Source organism: Homalodisca vitripennis, chromosome 7, assembly GCF_021130785.1.
Source record: "Homalodisca vitripennis isolate AUS2020 chromosome 7, UT_GWSS_2.1, whole genome shotgun sequence".
Lineage (NCBI taxonomy): Eukaryota > Metazoa > Arthropoda > Insecta > Hemiptera > Cicadellidae > Homalodisca > Homalodisca vitripennis.
Window position 1 is genome coordinate 72222317 of NC_060213.1, and position 18683 is coordinate 72240999.

Sequence of the window (18683 nt, forward strand, 5' to 3'; positions counted from 1 at the left end):
GAGTCTACTAAGAGATAAAAGTGTTTTTGCTTGGTATAAACAAAAATTCACAGCACACAAAACATAAGTTGGGTTTTTGTTCCTGGTGTTTCCATTCTAAATTGGCTCTCCAAGGTATGTAGTATCAGTTAATTACTCAGTTACAATCACAGAGTTAATCGCATCAGCGTTCAGGCTAGACCAGCAGCGTTTTGTTAATTGCATTCCTGAATCAGCCCCTGAATACACTTTTGTTCGTTACCTGATCTTGTTCTGCTGCATCAGAAAGAGTTCCTTGAGCGGTTAGTTTCGTTAATAGTATTCCTGGATCTGCGCCTGAACACATCTGTTCGTTACCTGATCTTATTCTGCTACATCAGAAAGAGTTCCTTAACTGGTTAGTTTTTTTGTAAGTCCTGGCGTTGAAATGTTGTTTAAGTCTTCTGTAATATTTTGGCAGTGTAAAAAGAGCTCTTTCCTCAAGAATTTTTCTGTTATGCATTTTAATTTGTTACTTGGTTGCAAAACACTTTGATGCATTTTTGTTGTTGGAGACCCAATGCTTGGTTGTAAAATTAAACTTCCGAAAGTGCATATTCTAGCGGCAATTATTGAAATAATTACGTGGCAAAGTGTTTTATTATAGTTTTACTACGTAACATAAAAATATTAATTTTTTATTATTGAACATTTTACAGAATATTCTATAAAAAACAATGGAAGTTAAAATACCTATAAATTTAAATTACTGATCCAGATTATACATCTCAGTTCTTAATTTTATTATTAATCATATACAGTATATAATTCTATTTTCATCATCATTAAAATTTTACTAATAAACAAGAAAATAATATTATGAATCTTATAAAAGTACCCCAAATAATCCCTAACTTTTGATGTTTTAACAAAACTTCATTCCTTTGTTTGAAGGTTATTTTTGACGATGGAAGGATTGTGAAGGAAACAGGATTTTTCCGGACATTTGCCATCGTTAAGTGAAACAAGAAAACAGTAACACTACGTTTCGAGATCTGCAATCTGATCTCTTCTTCAGGTTAGTTCTTTACCTGAAGAAGAGATCAGATTGCAGATCTCGAAACGTAGTGTTACTGTTTTCTTGTTTCACTTAACGATGGCAAATGTCCGGAAAAATCCTGTTTCCTTCACAAAACTTCATTATTTGATAAACTGTGAAACAGTACAAATTAATCACTTATAAATAAATAAAATATTTTATCACGAACGTTAGTTTAGTTTTTGGTATGTTGAGTATTAGTTTTCTCCAAGTATCTGATTACTAGCATGATTGAACGAATTAAATTCTGGTTGCAACTTAAATCACTAAAAGCTAGAATCAAAATTTAAATTTTTATGACTGTCGAAAGAACATCGTATACATTTGTATCTAATGAGAGATGCAATACAGATTGGATACATAAATTTTTATATACTATTTTTTACGAAGGAAATATAATGAAATGGTGAAAAGGATTGGCAAGCAAGAGCATAAACTCTACTGCACAGGGTCTACAGATACAGATAATTTCAAAAATAGAATACTAAGGGTAAAATCAAAGGCAGTGAGCTAGATCAGCTGCAAAGTATGAAACATTTCCTTTTAAGGAAATAATTGTTAATATTAGATGTAAATCGTGAATTTCTGAAAAATTCATGTCTTTGCGTGTATGTCCGCATAGGCTTGCCACTCATTATCTCGAAAACAGTTTGATGTACAGTCAAGAGATTTAGCACATATATATATATATAGTAGTCGTCTTGGTTTTAACGTATGTCTATAAGTATGGTCCAGTGATTATACTGGAGGGTAATCATTATTTTTACAGTAAGAATATTGTTATTTGAAAAATTTCAACCAATTTCTGAAAGATCATCATCCGCTTATTTGAGTCAAAGTAATATGTAATTTCGGAAATTCTTTGCCAACTAAAAGGAATTTTCCATTTAGATTCTATTATACAGGGTGATTCAAAACTAAACGGCAATCTCTCGGGAGCTTATTCTATAGCTAAAAACAAGTAAAAAAGTTCATATAACCATATGCCCGGAAACGCTTCGTTAGCGAGTTACGCCTAGCGAAAGATTTCGCCCGGATTTCAGAACCCTTGGTGAAGTCAGGCCGTATAAAAATGGTAAAGGTAGTTACAAAGATACAAATACGATTTTTTTATGTTTTTATATCTGACAAATTTATTAAAATTCGTCCCAGAGCTGTAAATGCAATACTTTCAGAGATATCTTACGTAAAACACAAGAATTGGTGCAAAGAAATAACACATTTTTGTGTTTAACGTAATATTACTTCCATAAATGTTAAATAAAGGTTATTTTTTTCTTAAACAGATTTGTAGAAAATTTAATTCTGAAAAGGTTCATGTGAATTACTTAGGAAAAAAATTAATAATAGGTATTGAAATTTAGCTTTATTTAAAAAAAAGACGCACAAAAATGCATATTCTTATCTGCATAAAATAGTAACTAATGTTTAGGTTGTGAGTAACAGCTGATCATTTATTCTAGATTGAACATTAACATAAAATGTATTTACTTTTATAAAACTGTAATAATCACCTATAATAGTTGCTCAAAGTGTCCTCCGTTGTTAGCAATGCAAGTTTTCGCACTACGAATCCACTCTTTTCTAGCGCGTTTCATAACGTTTGGAGCATTCTTGATAGTTTCTGCCGCCTCTGTAATGCGATTACGTAACTCCTCTATGGTGTTAATCCTTTTTTAATAAACAATTGACTTCATCCAACCGCATAAGAAAAAGTCTGCTGGCGTGAGGTCAGGAGAACGTGGTGGCCATTTTACTGGTCCATTTCGACCAATCCATTGTCTACCGTATGTATCATTTAAATAGTTTTTCACATCATTAGAAAAATATGGAGGTGCTCCGTCGTGCATAAACCATGCATTTATTCTGTTTTGAACAGGAATATCTTCCAAGATGGTAGGCAGGTTTGTTCTTAAAAAATTTAAGTACGCTACTCCATTAAGTCGATTAGGGAGGAAAAATGGACCAATCAAATTATCACCCAGAACACCAAGCCATACATTGACTGAAAATGTATGTTGAAAATGCCTCGTCGCAGTTTCATGTGGGTTGTCTTACGCCCAAGTATGGGTATTACGAAAATGTACAATTCCATTTCTAGTAAAAACAGGATTCATCAGTAACGAGAATACTCCGAAGAAAATACTGATGTCGTAAACAATTTCTTCTTAACCAGCGGCAGAACATCTTCCGTTTATTAAGATCTTGCGGTAATAAGTCTTGAACACGTGTTATATGGAATGGGTACAACTGTGCTTCATGAAGTGTCCGCCATACGCTTGACTGGCAAATATTTAACTGACGTGATAATCGTCTGGTGCTTATGTTTGGTGATAATTCTACAGCATTTATTATTGCTTGTTCATTATTATAGTTCTTTGCGCTACGTTGACGACCAGTATCTATTCGCTTCGGTTTAAAGCTACCAGTTTCTCTAAGTCGTCTCTCCACAGCTTCAAATGTTTTGCGATCAGGTGTTCTTCGATGTGGAAAAGTATCACGATATTCCTGAACTGCAGCTAAACCATTCTTGTTAACTTTGCCGTAAATCAGTATCATGTCCGTATACTCTTCAAACGAATACATACCATTTACATTATCTGCCATTATTTACTAAGATAATTACATACACTTTTATAAAAATATTTAATAAAATATTTTAAAAATAAATATTAAATAAAATATTTTATACACTTGTATAAAATATTTCCAAATAATCACAGGATCTCACAAAATACAATCTTCACACGCCAAAATACAAAAACCTCCATAAAGGTTATTCAAATATTACTTCATGAACTTAATTGTTGATCAGCTGATATTGCCAACCTTTGCAAAGAAAATATGACGATAAAAAGTGTTGAATAAATGATCAGCTGTTACTCACAACCTAACATTAGTTAACCCTTTGAGTGCCAAGGGCCGATTTAATCGGCCTAGCAACGTTTCTGCATAGTGCCAAGGGCCGATGTAATCGGCCCGATGGTATTGACGAAAATTGACAAGGGCCGACTAGATCGGCCTTTCCAATATTGGTCATCCTGTTGCTAAATATTGACGTATAATATCGTAAAACGTATCAAATTAAAGCCCAAGAAATGTACGACATAATTCAAGTAGTGATAGTTTGTATATATATAGTATACAATATTTTTATGTAGCTGATATCTAGAAGCCTGTGGCGCGAACCGCCTGTTGTCACGCTGCAGTCGTTTTGTTTACGTTCAGTTGTTTTAATTTGCTAGCTGTCTATTGTGGCTGTGTTGACGTTTTGATTAATGTTTTAAAAGTTTCCTACTTATATTACTTCAGTACAATTTCATTATTGAATAAGGTATAGTTTGCCGAAATGAGTAAAAGGAACAGATCGCCCTTAAGCGAAAATATGTCAGATTCTGTTATATGCCCCCAACGCTTAAACTTTTTTCAATGAACTTAGAACGTTATAACACGATGTAGTTGAGTAACAAAACTAACATTATGCCCCCAACGCTAATTTAACTAAACTAACCTAAACTTAAATAATCATGTGATGCCGCGCGGGCTGCCGTAATCGGGATTCTCGAGAAAGATAAGATAACAGCGACAACAATACCGATCGCAATACCTGGAAATCCTTGTTGATTGATGGAATGTTAGTTCTGTTACTCAACTACATCGTTTTATAACGTTCTAAGTTCATTGAAAAAAGTTTAAGCGTTGGGGGCATATAACGGAATCTGACCGCAAAAATACATTAAAATACATTAATTTATTCTTATGATAAAAACACTCACTCAGTTATTTCATCTGAAGGATTTAGTATAATAGGCCTAATGAAATAAGCCCAAAGTAATTAATTTATGTCTGTTCATAATAAATAAATAACAGTTGTATAATCTACCTTGATTTAATTTCATAAAACTAGTAAAATATATTTTACATGAACAAGAGTAAGCGTGCATGCTGGGGCAGGTTTTCAGCATTTTGCAGCAATATATAAAACAAATTCAAAACTCAGTTATATATAAATGTATTTTTATGAAACTTGGTACATGTATTCCAACTAACATGGGGAACATAAAATTGGCACATAAAACTCATAAAACAAAAATAAATAATTACTTTTTGTATCTTAAACAAAAAAATGTGTTTTTTTTGTTTTTTTTATTTTTGCTTGTACATATATAAATATATTTTTTTTATTTATGGTCAAAATATATATATACCAATTTGTAGCCCGTATCTTGCCCTAAATAATAAAGCAAAAAGTGTCCCATTATGTTAATATTTAAGGAAGGTGTTAATTTTTTTGTAAAATATTGCAGTAACATAAAAATAGTACTTGGCACTGAGGGGAATGGTCTGTCACAAATGACTGGCACTGGCTGCAAGACCTCCGCCACATCGCGTGGCACTCAAAGGGTTAATATTTTATGCAGATAAGAATATGCATTTTTGTGCGTCTGTTTTATTTTTAAATAAAGCTAAATTTCAATACCTATTATTAATTTTTTTCCTAAGTAATTCACATGAATCTTTTCAGAATTAAATGTTCTACAAATCTGTTTAAGAAAAAAATAACCTTTATTTAACATTTATGGAAGTAATATTACGTTAAACACAAAAATGTGTTATTTTTTTGCACCAATTCTTGTGTTTTACGTAAGACATCTCTGAAAGTATTGCATTTACAGCTCTGGGACGAATTTTAATAAATTTGTCAGATATAAAAACATAAAAAAATCGTATTTGTATCTTTGTAACTACCTTTACCATTTTTATACGGCCTGACTTCACCAAGGGTTCTGAAATCCGGGAGAAATCTTTCGCTAGGCGTAACTTGCTAACGAAGCGTTTCCGGGCATATGGTTATATGAACTTTTTTACTTGTTTTTAGCTATAGAAAAAGCTCTCGAGAGATTGCCGTTTAGTTTTGAATCACCCTGTATATATATATATATATATATATATATATATATATATATATATATATATATATATATATATATTAAAGTTAAGGAGTTTTAAAACCATATGTCACCTATTTTCAAATCTGGGCAACCAGACAGGATGAATTTGTAATCCTTCTTTTTAAATGCTATTTCTTTTTGGAGACTTAGAATTATTCTACGCATCAACTTATAGCAAATTTGTTGTTTAGTGTATGCATTATTATTATTGACAATATATCACTGATATACGTGAAATATTTCAAAAATATCAAAAAATTCCATTGTATTACGTCCTAAGTGTTTTCACTAAGAATGCTACGGACTTCGGCTTTGGATTCCTCTACATTTGTATTAAAATAGTTGAAGCGTTACTGAAATTTTTGGAGCTATTCAATCAAATGCATAACATGTTTCGGACAAAGCTTGGGAAAAGGCTGCGGGTAAGTGATAATAAATAAATACACGTAGAGTTATATCAAGTTGCAATGAACAACAAGGGGTTAAAAGTCATTTTACCCACAATTCACAAGTATTATAGTATTTTAATACATACTGGAGGTTTTAATTACCTGTAAACATACTAGAATACGCTGTTCAGTGGCATAACGCTGAGAATCCGAAGTAGTAATAACCACGGCAGGAAGTGAACTTGTGTCACGTTCTGTATTACACTATCACTCTAGAACGTGACTCGTTCTACTTGTGTGCTGCAGTTTTAATTACCTGTAAACATACTAGAATACGCTGTTTAGTGTCATAACGCTGAGAATCCGAAGTAGTAATAACCACGGCTGGAAGTGAACTTGTGTCACGTTCTGTATTACACTATCAATCTAGAACGTGACTCGTTCTACTTGTGTGCTGCAGTTTTAATTACCTGTAAACATACTAGAATACGCTGTTTAGTGTCATAACGCTGAGAATCCGAAGTAGTAATAACCACGGCAGGAAGTGAACTTGTGTCACGTTCTGTATTACACTATCAATCTAGAACGTGACTCGTTCTACTTGTGTGCTGCAGTTTTAATTACCTGTAAACATACTAGAATACGCTGTTTAGTGTCATAACGCTGAGAATCCGAAGTAGTAATAACCACGGCTGGAAGTGAACTTGTGTCACGTTCTGTATTACACTATCAATCTAGAACGTGACTCGTTCTACTTGTGTGCTGCAGTTTTAATTACCTGTAAACATACTAGAATACGCTGTTCAGTGGCATAACGCTGAGAATCCGAAGTAGTAATAACCACGGCAGGAAGTGAACTTGTGTCACGTTCTGTATTACACTATCACTCTAGAACGTGACTCATTCATTCGCAAACATTCTAATAATACTCGTATTATAAATTTGAAAATGCCTTTTTTGTTCGTTTTTATTTCACGCAAACTATTCAATTGATCGTACTTAAATTTTACTTGAACATTTATATGATCCTAGGGATGAATATAGGCCTATTCTTATTCAAAAAACCCAACGGGGCTACACCCTATTGGTCTTAAAAGTAACGAAAAAATTTGCGAAGTTGTGTATTAATTAAAAGGGTATGTCTGATGTAATCGACTGTTCAGTGTAAAAATTGTTTAGTATTTTAAATATGCTTATATTACTAGTAAATACATTCTATTAAAAATAACCGTTATTTTTCATGCCGTTTAAGATTTCAGCGATTACGTAACTACTCATCTATCTTATATGTCCTAAAACATAATATGGTCTGGATTTGTTCATAAATACTCCCATTTAAGCAGTCAGCAAGAACTATGCTAGGTAAAAGTTCGCTGGACAGTGGTTTTGAACTAATGTTCCAATTCCAGTTTTACATGTTTTAAAACTATTACTTTCTGAGCATTGCACGGTTTGCTTACCAACGTATCTATTCAAAGCATCTCAAATTCCGATTCCAATATTTTCTAAGAAAACCAATCTGACTCTAGATATTCATGCCACTTTGTAAATCTATGGATTAGTTAAAGGATCCGGAAACCTCCACCGACTGTTTTTCTTCTTTAACTCCAACTACGAAGCAACGGTCTGCCATCTGTTACAACTCACAATACGTTTTAAAACATGAATAGATTTGAGACTAATGTGCAAATGACCTTGTTCTACTAATGTTTGTCTACTTCCAGTAGTCAAAAACATCCCTCATTAACATTCAAGTTTACCGTATTAACCAACTAGAGAGTTCCTATTTATTGCGTGGGGGGGGGGGGTAGGATTGAACAGATAAAGTTCAACGAAATTTTATTACTTTTATACCTTCCTTTCATATAGGGCAAGAGTCTAGAACCTTAAAGGATCTCTGCGTCTCCCTTACTTGTATTTATCCCTCATAACTAAGGCTTTTGCAAAACCACATTCTTCTCTTAAGCTCTTTTAATATTTCTTATTTTTTTTAAACAACAGGACAGTTCGACTAAATGTGTTCCACTCATTCTTTTGCCTCTCCACAGACTATACACATTCATCAGTCTAGCTTAAAACCGCCTTCATCTAATGTGTTTGTAGAAAAGCGATGTCTTGTTAGTCGTCCATCTCAAGTGCTCTGCCGTATATCCTAGTTGCTTATATCCAGGAGACTAATCTAAACTTTTTTAAGATTTAAAGAGAATTGTGAGGAGTTTCTTAGTGGGAAGCGCTCTCTTTTATCTGCCTGTAAGCTTTTTAACGTAACGGAAATGTACGCTTTAGTATTAGAATGTAATATCAGCATATATAACAACTCTTATTGTTAAATGTTGTTTTTTGACGTGGTATTTCCTGAAAATTTTTATTCAGTGGAACAGGATTCATTGAAGAAGTGGGTAGAATGAAAAGTGTATTATTTACATACTTGCAATGTAGATGGATGGATGGAAAATAACGCTTTATAAATGTTTTTTTTTTATTTTATTAAAAGTGTAGCTGAATTTGTGTTATATTCATGTACGACTACTACATACTCCAAAATGGTTAGAAACTATTCACTTTGCTATTAATAATATTGTTGCAGTGTAAGAATTGCCTAATATGATCTTTTAAATGATGACTTTATGATTTATACCATATAATGTCATTGGTTTCTTTCTATTAATACTGCTTCTTTAAAACTTTTGTAGTCCTTTTAAATTTTTTTCTTTCTCACTTTCTCATCATTTTCACAGTTGAATTCTTTGTAATAAGAATTTTGTTATTGGATAAATCTTAACATTTTTTTATTGGGAACTTTCACATTCAAGTATGTAAATAATACATTTTTCATTCCTACCCACTTTTTCAATGCATCCTGTTCCACTGAATACATATTTTCAGGAAATACCACGACAAAGTTATTTTGATAGTGTTACAACCTTAGAAATCGTAATAATGTTAAAAGTACATTTATAATGATTTCTGAGCAATTACCAGCATTGTGTTAAATAAAAAGAAACATTTACGAACACTTTATTAGACATAATCAATGACAGTTCACAATTTATATAAGAAACCAATTTAAAGGGGGACTGACTTGATGCTAGGATTAGGAGTAATTGTTATTAATTTTACCTGATGTTTACACTTCAATCTGTCCTGATAACTTTAAATGATTCAAAATTTATATAAGAAACCAGTTTTATAATTAATGAGGTGACTTCCAAATTATTAATGTTAGCCATTAAACAGAAGTCTCTTAAATATGTGATACTTGGCTCTCAACGACTTTTTAGGCGATATTTTAAATTCATTTTAAGTTATAAAATCACTTAGAAGAAGTTAAAGGTTGACTGACTTGGTGTTAGGATTAGGAGTAATTGTTATTATTTTTACCTTATGTTTACACTTCACTCTGTCTTGATAACTTTAAATAATTCATTATTTATGGCTATATCATTTGGTTATTTAATTTAGTCTTACGACTAATATATCTCTCAGTAGAGCTTTAACTCTCTTAATCTCTTCGAAAATTTTAAATTTTTACTCAAGTACTTTAGTTTTAAAATAGCCTTAATGTACCTGGATATTTTAAATTTTATATTTGAACTAAAACAGAAATGTAGTCAAGTCTATCAGTATCTAGCCTTTATACACACGGCAGGATTAAGACATGCTGAATGGCAGGCAAGAAGTCGAGAGCCAATTTGCCTTGCATAAGAAAACATAGGTAAAGGATGTCCCACCAATATCCATCCAAGGACAGATCGCTCAACCTTCACGGTACGTATCCAAGCAGCATCCACGCTTGTCGTTGCTTGTCTGGGTTGTCTTGCGATAACTGCCGTATTCTGTAGACTGTTATTAGTGTTTTTTAGAACTAATTTGGACTTTTAAATAGAAGTTCATTAAAAAATACTCCAAATAAAGGCTACAATTGTTTGTGCCAACAATGTCCCAGTTTACAAAACGACGCCATATACAGTTATATAAAAACTAATATACTTTGGTTTTGGAGGGGTCACAGTTGCGGTATTGACTTCTTATATGTGGATCGGCCCCTCAGTACTTGCTAAAAAGGGTTTTCGTTTTACAGAAACGAATTGTGCGTGTTGAGTCTGGCATATCTTCTAGAAGTTCATCTATTAATAAATTTAAAGAACACAGACATTTGCCTTTCTCATCTTTGCATATCTACTAGACCATCATCTATACCAGATTGAATTGCACAATTGTAGATTGAGCCGCTATACATGACCACAACACGCGAGCCCGAGTAGACCTGCGACAATCCCTACATCGATCTGCTCTGGCGGGTGGACTGCCTCAAAACTCAGGGGCTAGACGTTTTTAGAAACTGCCCAATCATTTAAAAAATATAACAGAAAAATCTATTAAGAAACTAAAAAATAACCAAGAGAGAGTTGTTTTACTTGGATGGGGAATATCTTATCTAAACTCTTTTGGATTAATCGTTCATATTGTTTTTTATTATTCCACGTAAGTTTGATAACTTATTGTTTTTAAGCTTTATACAAATATTTTATTTTTATATTTTAATTTACAATAATGTACTACTGACATCTGTCATACAAATAATAGATGTCTACGACAGTAAAAAGATTGAGATTGAGCACTCTTGATAGACACCTCCTAGGATCTTGCAATTTGGAACTCAGATTCCTTTTAGAAGAGGGTCAAGAACTGTCCGTTCGTCTAGCCTTTGTGATAATACTTTTTTATGTTCTGTCTAGTACTTTGATACTTTTTTTGTATTGGTTTATTGCAATATCGTATAAAATTGTAAAAAGATTCCATAGCTTGTTTTTTAAAGTTACATTAATATTCATACATTATTAAATGATATTAGTGCAAGGAAGAACTCTAATTATCTGGGAATACAGAACTGAAATACAGTAATTTATTACGTTAGTGTGATTTAACGTTAAATCATAGGTACAATAGCTGATAAAATATATTGCGAGTAATATGAGTATTAGTGGCTTAAAATGTCCCAATGCCGTTCTGGCATTACCCAGAATAATACTGAATTAACTCTATGAATATATGTATTGTTGGCAATAACTAATTCTGTTATATAACTATAGTATAATATCTCTTAGCTAATGATCTCAATTGTCAAATGAGATGTTTAATTTTATTTGTATTATTTAATACATAAGTATTTTAAGTTCAGAGTGATTTACTCAAAGTGATTTTGTTTTAGTTTGTAATCACAAATATTCTCTCTTTTAAGTTTATTATGAGTTAATCTTTGTTTTGACTTCTGCATGCATGAGTTTTATATTATTTCATTAAGCGTACTAAATACAAGCACATATTGTGCTTTACAGAGATTTTAATTAAGTAGTAAAATAATAGTTTATATACCCGTATCATCAATATCGAACGATCGAAAGGTTTTTTATTCAGTATTTTTTGTTTAATTTATTTCATAATAAGACCAATTTTGGGCCCTTGAACCGAAATAGTTTTTGATATGATACATTGTGTGTGTGTCTGTATAATGAGTATATACGCATAATGTCTTAAAAGCCAGGAATAACTTTTTTTATTACATTTACAAATTTTACGTTTTGTAATCCATTCATAGTATGGACACTTTAATTTCGCTTAATGAGGTGTAGGTTTTTATTCATGATGTTAAGTGTATTAAGTTTTAATTTTTAATATTTATTAAGGGCCTATGTTTTAAAGATAATGAGATTTGTAAAGGAATAGTTTATGAAAGTATCAAATTTGCATATCAGAGTGTGAGAATGAGTACTATACTAATTTAAGGGGCGTCGTTATGCGGGGTGGTAGCTCTAACAATCGCATTCAATCAAATTTTATTTTTATCTTTCCATTTACTTGAGTGGGTTCGGATATTTCCACTCATGAACAAGGATCATAATTTAATTCATTGTTACAGAAGAATTAGCAGTTTTTCTATTAATAAACATACTTAGTCATAACTTGTTTCACGAATTTCATATCGGGAGATTTAATATATTGCATTTAAATATATGAAACCATGGTAAAAACTTCAACAGCTTATTAGTTTATTTGGAAGCCATTCCTGTTTATTTTAGATATAATTGTTTTAAGTGAAACATGGCTTGATGAGAATGGGGTAGGGATTGAGCTTGGTGGATTTAAGTGGTACAAAACCTTGAGAGGTGCCATTCGGAATGATGATGTGTTAGTGTATGTGAGAGAGTGTGTTTGTTAGCTTGAGTGTGCAAGAGGCGGAACTGGGCGGTGTGCATGGCCTACTGTGCGACTTTACTTATGTTACTTATACTTTACTCTACGGTGTACAGAACTTACGATAACAATGTAGGCAACTTTCCTACAGCGCTCAGTAAGCACTACTCTCACCTGACCAAAACAAAAACTTTATATACTTATTGGTGACATAAATGCTAACATTTTTATACTTGACAACAAGACCGAAAGATACTTAGACGTACTGTAAGAATGTGGGTTTATGTGTGGCATATACAATCCAACTAGAGAGGCAGGGGCCAGTCAGAATTGTCTTGACCATATTTTTATTAAACAAGATAATATTATCAGTTTACACACAGCGGTGATCGAGACTAGTATTACTGACCACTATTGTACTGACCTGAGTATTAAAATACCAAGACAAAATCAAAAGACTCCTGGTTAAACTACCATTATTGAGTAAAACGTTACTTAGTAATTACTCAGGGAACTGCGCTGGACCTGTATCACAAATATCACCGAGGTCAATGTTTTCTCAAACTTATTCTTACAAAAATTTTTAACAGTTTTACTGAAAAGTCGAAGAGGATTCTTACAAATTAGAAGCATAGATTTAAAAAAATTAAACCGTTGATATCGCAAAAGTTTGTAAGAGGATTTAGGAAAAGGGATAAAATAAGCAAACTCCTTATAAAACAGCCGTTCAATCAATAAAAAAATCACTCGTTTCATTAGTTCATTAGCTATCTAGAAACTCGTATAAAAATATCCACAATTAACAGAATTCTCTAACATAGGTAAGTTATGGGGTAATTCAGGGTAGCACTTTAGGACCTAGTCTGTTTTTCATGTACATAAATAATATCATATTTCTAAAATTATAATTTCTGGGGAGCTTTCAATTTTTGCAGACGATAAGGCTCTATATTTTGAGGGATCCAATTGGGTGGAAGTTTTTCAAAAAGCGTATGATATCTAAGTCTAAATTTATGCCTATTGCCCTGAGAGATAGCAGTAAGTGATACTCTTATTAATTTAATTAAACTACATGCGTGTGGTGATCCTACAAGTCTGGTTTGTCATTGCGGATCTTTCGAACGGGTTGACAATTATAGCCTAAATATTTAGCGGTCATATTGGACAAAGGAATGAATTCATCTGCACATGTTCTCTTTGTTAATAGTAGATTTAGAAAACTCATTTATGCTTTTATTCACCTGCATGAATTTGTAACTTTACAAGAAATAAGAATAGCTTATTTTGGATATTTTCAATCGCTTTTAAAGGGGATCATAATGTAGGGTATTAGTTATAGAAGTATTTTAAATCCACTGTTTGTAACTCAAAAAGCAATACTTAAAGCAGCACTGGAGAAAATAGGCACTACGCATCAAAGGGTTTTTGTGTTCAACGAAATGAATGTTTTGGATATAAGACAACTGTTTGTTAGAGTAGTTGTTATACAGGGTGAGGCAGACCACCCGTACAGTACGTATAGCGGCCAAACCAAACGAGGTAGATTATTCGTAACAACATAAACCCCCCTATTTCCACACCAAAGAATTTGGAGAAATTATTTTGAAATCTCTAAAAACTCACCAAAAGGGTAGTTTTTGGGGAGTAGGGGTGGTTTTTGGTAAATTTTCAAATGTATAAGGTATGTTGAGTTATACCTCATTTTAAAGGTATTTGTTCACTGATTATTTTAATGCAAAAATTTTGAACCTATCTTGCCGCTTATTGTACAGGGTAAACCAAAACGTTAAAAAATCAAAGGTTTGTGGGTAAATTTATTGCAACAACCCGCAGAAATGTAGAGAGACATTTTTATTCAAAACTAACGATGAGACGGCTTATCGAAAAATATTATCAAATGCCACCCTACCCCAAAATTTTTACACATTTTAAAAATACACAGAATTTTGAAATACTTAACAGCCCCAATCTAAAAAAAACTCAAATAGCAACCTAGGTTATGTTGTACATCATTAGAAAGATCTTAAAAAAATAAGCATTTTCTACATTTAAAGTTTGTCTCTATCTCCAATGGTTTCAAAACTGTAGTAATAAAATAGATCTTTTAATAATTTTACTGAGTTAGTTTGAATTTTAATATCAAAACCCAATGAAAAAAGGAAAAAAAGTTGGACTTTTTAAGTTTAATTTGTTTTTAAATAATGTAATAAAAAAAACAGGATTTCTATCAGTGTAACATGTTTCAAAAGCAATCTAACCGTGGTGTTCATGTTTTAATAATCCCCCAAATACATGAGTTGCCCCTGGAAGAATTTTGGAACCAATTCCTTTGGTCTCTTATCTAATCTCTGTTATTATTGTCTCCCTGTTCAGTTGTTCTTGTGACCACGTGGTATAAGGTAGATATTAGTTTAATTTTTTTTTTAAGTACGTTAGTGTAAGTTTTTGTTTGTTCTAATGTGCCATTCTCAAATGAGGAGGGGATTCCAGATGCTTATGGTATTAGGGGGATGTTTCCAAAATTACTCAGCTGCCGCTCTTCTTTATGCCCAACGTTACCCAGACCGCGAACATCACTCCAGGAACGTTTTTCAAAGACTTGCTAGTCGAGTTCGTGAAACAGGTCATGTTCAACCTGACCACAACAAAGGAAAGGAACTCGCTAGACCCATGAGAAGTGATAGGGGCGCCCGAAGTTTTGGCAGCCTTTTGAACTGAATGCGCATCATTCTACACGAATAGTAGTTCTTGATTCTGGTATGAGTCAAAGATCTGTTTTAAGAATTGTTCACGATCATAAAATGCACCCATGTAGGATGTCATTACATCAAGAACTCCATGGAGATGACTACCTTCATAGAATGAACTTTTGTTTGTGGGCTCGAGAAAAACTACAACTAAATCAAAAACTTTCACCGTAACATTCTGTGGTGTGACGAGAGTACGTTATAGGAGTAATCGAGAAGTGAACCGCCACAATATGAGATACTGGGTGTTTGAAAAACACACACTGGATGCAAGAAGTGGACAACCAAAGGTACTGGATCCTAAATACCTGGTGCGGTATTATCGGTGACAAAAAATTGTAGGGCCATTCTTCTTTGACGATCGCCTAGACCGAGTAGTTTATATCAACTTTCTAATTGAAATCCCTGAGAAAGTCTTACAACATACGTGGTTTATGCACGATGGGGCACCAGCACACTACGCCGAAGATTCTCGATTAATTCTAAACGAGCAATACCATGGACAGATGGATTGGAAGAGGCGGGCCCTGTGAACTACCCAGCGAGATCTCCTGATTTAACGTGTATGGACTTTTACTTGTGGGGTAGGACTAAAAGACCTAGTGTATAAATCAAGACCAACAACTAGAGATGACATGATGTGGCGGATATAAGGGAGGCTATAAACACCATCAGTAGAGAAGTGATAATGAGAGCTGTAGATAGCTTCACCTCAAGGATTGAACTCTGTCTGGAAAACAATGGGTTGCAGTTTGGAGCACCGGTTTTAACTCTTCATGAGGTCAGTTACTAGGTTATTGATTGTTTTAGTTTGATAATTGATAATTGTCATATTCATAATTTACCATGATGCTGCTGTAACATGATAGATTTGTTTTCAAACCAGTTTGAAGTGTTTATCTTTTTTAATAATGACAGGATACTCTTTCCTTCCATGGTATACTCACATCAATGATTAAATAACAACAGGTTTTCTCCTTATACATTTTTGTGTAATTTAAGTGTAAAACTCTTTATAATTCAAAATTTACTAATTTAATAACTGGGTAATTTTCCTGTTTCATGAGAGAACTTAGCACTTATCGTAAGACATTGTAGTTTACGGTGTTCCAATACCTTTTTAAATTTTAAAAGACTTTTTAAAATTGGGTACAGTATTTTTTTCAATCATAAACATAAGAGACCAGTTTACTGCTGGAACTTTTTTTTACTTGCACATTACACTGACTTTATATATAATAAATACATTGTGGTAAAGTTATTAAAAAATCTATTTTTGTACCACAGTTTTGAAACCATTGGAGATAGAGACAAACTTTAAATGTAGAAAATGTTTATTTTTTAAAGACCTTTCTAATGATGTACAACACAACCTAGGTTGCTATTTGAGTTTTTTTAGATTGGGGCTGTTAAGTATTTCAAAATTCTATGTATTTTTAAAATGTGTGAATTTTGGGGTAGGGTGGCATTTGATAATATTTTTCGATAAGCCGTCTCATCTTTAGTTTTGAATAAAAATATCGTCTCTCTACATTTGTGCAGGTAGTTGCAATAAATTTACCACACAAACCCCTGATTTTTTTAACGTTTTCGTGTACCCTGTACATAAGCGGCAAGGATAGGTTCAAAATTTTTGCATCAAAATAATCAGTGAAAAATACCTTTTAAAATGAGGTATAACTCAACATACACCTTTACATTTGAAAATTTCCAAAAAAACCACCCCTACCCCCCAAAAAACTACCCTTTTGGGGAGTTTTAGAGATTTAAAAATAATTTCTCCAAATTTTTTGGGGTGGACATAGGGAGTTTAAGTTGTTACGAATAATCTACCTCGTTTGGTTTGGCCGCTATACGTACTGTACGGGTGGTCTGCCTCACCCTGTATGTATTTTTAAACATTACAGAAGTATATTTGAATTTCCGACTTACCATTTCCCGAAAAGAAATTTTACATCCTTCATATTTACACCCAGGCAAAATAAAACCTTTTCAAAAATAAATACATTTTACGTTTCTCACATTATATATAGAAATTTACCAGAACTTCTCAAGGATATGTTTTTATATACATTAACAATTTATAAAATAAAAGTAAAAAATTGTTTTAAAAGTGTGGGTTCTGATTATATAGAAAGATTATAACATCTGATTACAGAGTTAATTGTCCTAAACTGGATTAAAGGATGGGAGCGTATTTTTATTTTTTTGAGCGGGTGATGTATAGCGTTTTGTGTGTGTGTGTGTGTGTGTGTGTGTGTGTGTGTGTGTGTGTGTGTTCGTGCGTGCGTGCGTGTGGTGTTGGCTGCCAGCGTGGCAGGTTGTGGTGCGGGGTAAGATAAGTTTGGGGTAGTATAACTGGTGGGAGGGGGCAGAGGCCTCAAGCATTATCCTGACTGAGGAGTCCGTTTGTGTGTCGGCTTTACTTCTTATCGTCTGTAAGTTCGTTCGTTTATTCTTCTTTTGAATACCTGCATCTACCGATAAGTATGTTTACTTATTGCGTCTCTTTTAAAACCTTATATTGGGTTTTCTTCTATACCACTAAGAACTTTATCTATATTACAAATTTTTCCCCCGTTCTGGCGATTTTTTTAAAGTAAACAACATTTGTAAAGATCATATTTCCCCAAAGAACTTATTTTTTAATAAATAGGACTCATTCTCTCACGCACAGGTGTTATGCACCTATGTGAGGAAATATTTCCACAAACATTTAGAGCAGGCTACATATTAGAATTTAACTTTTTTACAATGTTATGCTTTTATTTTTGTTACTAAAGTATTGTTATATATATAAATGTACAATTGTGCTCCTACGATTTATACATTTTTGTAAAATAATGAAAATAAAGATGTTTTTGATTTGATTTAAAAAATAAATATATTCTACGATGTCCAAAGAATTAAGAAAGAAAGTATGGCGTAGCAGGGATGATGGTCTAGGAAGAAAGATTTAAATAAGAAATAGATATGTCATGGAATAAATTTAGTTTACACACTTGTGACTTTATAATAGGTTATTGTCTCTCAATAAGTATTACTGTATTAGTACATATAAAGTATTAGTGCACAAGTATTATAACCACAAATACCCAGAATATGGAGCAGATAAACTGTTACTCTAACATACTGCTGTACTAGTAGAGGGTCGATACTGATCCTATGGACTTATGCAGGTTAATCAATATATTCTACTTTGGACTCGTTACATATCGGATATCATTGAAATAAGTACGACAAAGTAATAAAAGTACGGATCAATCTATTAGAAGCTTTTACAAATGGCGTGTCCGTCTCGCACTCAAAATTAGTAATTAAAAAATCTCTTTGACAAGATCAA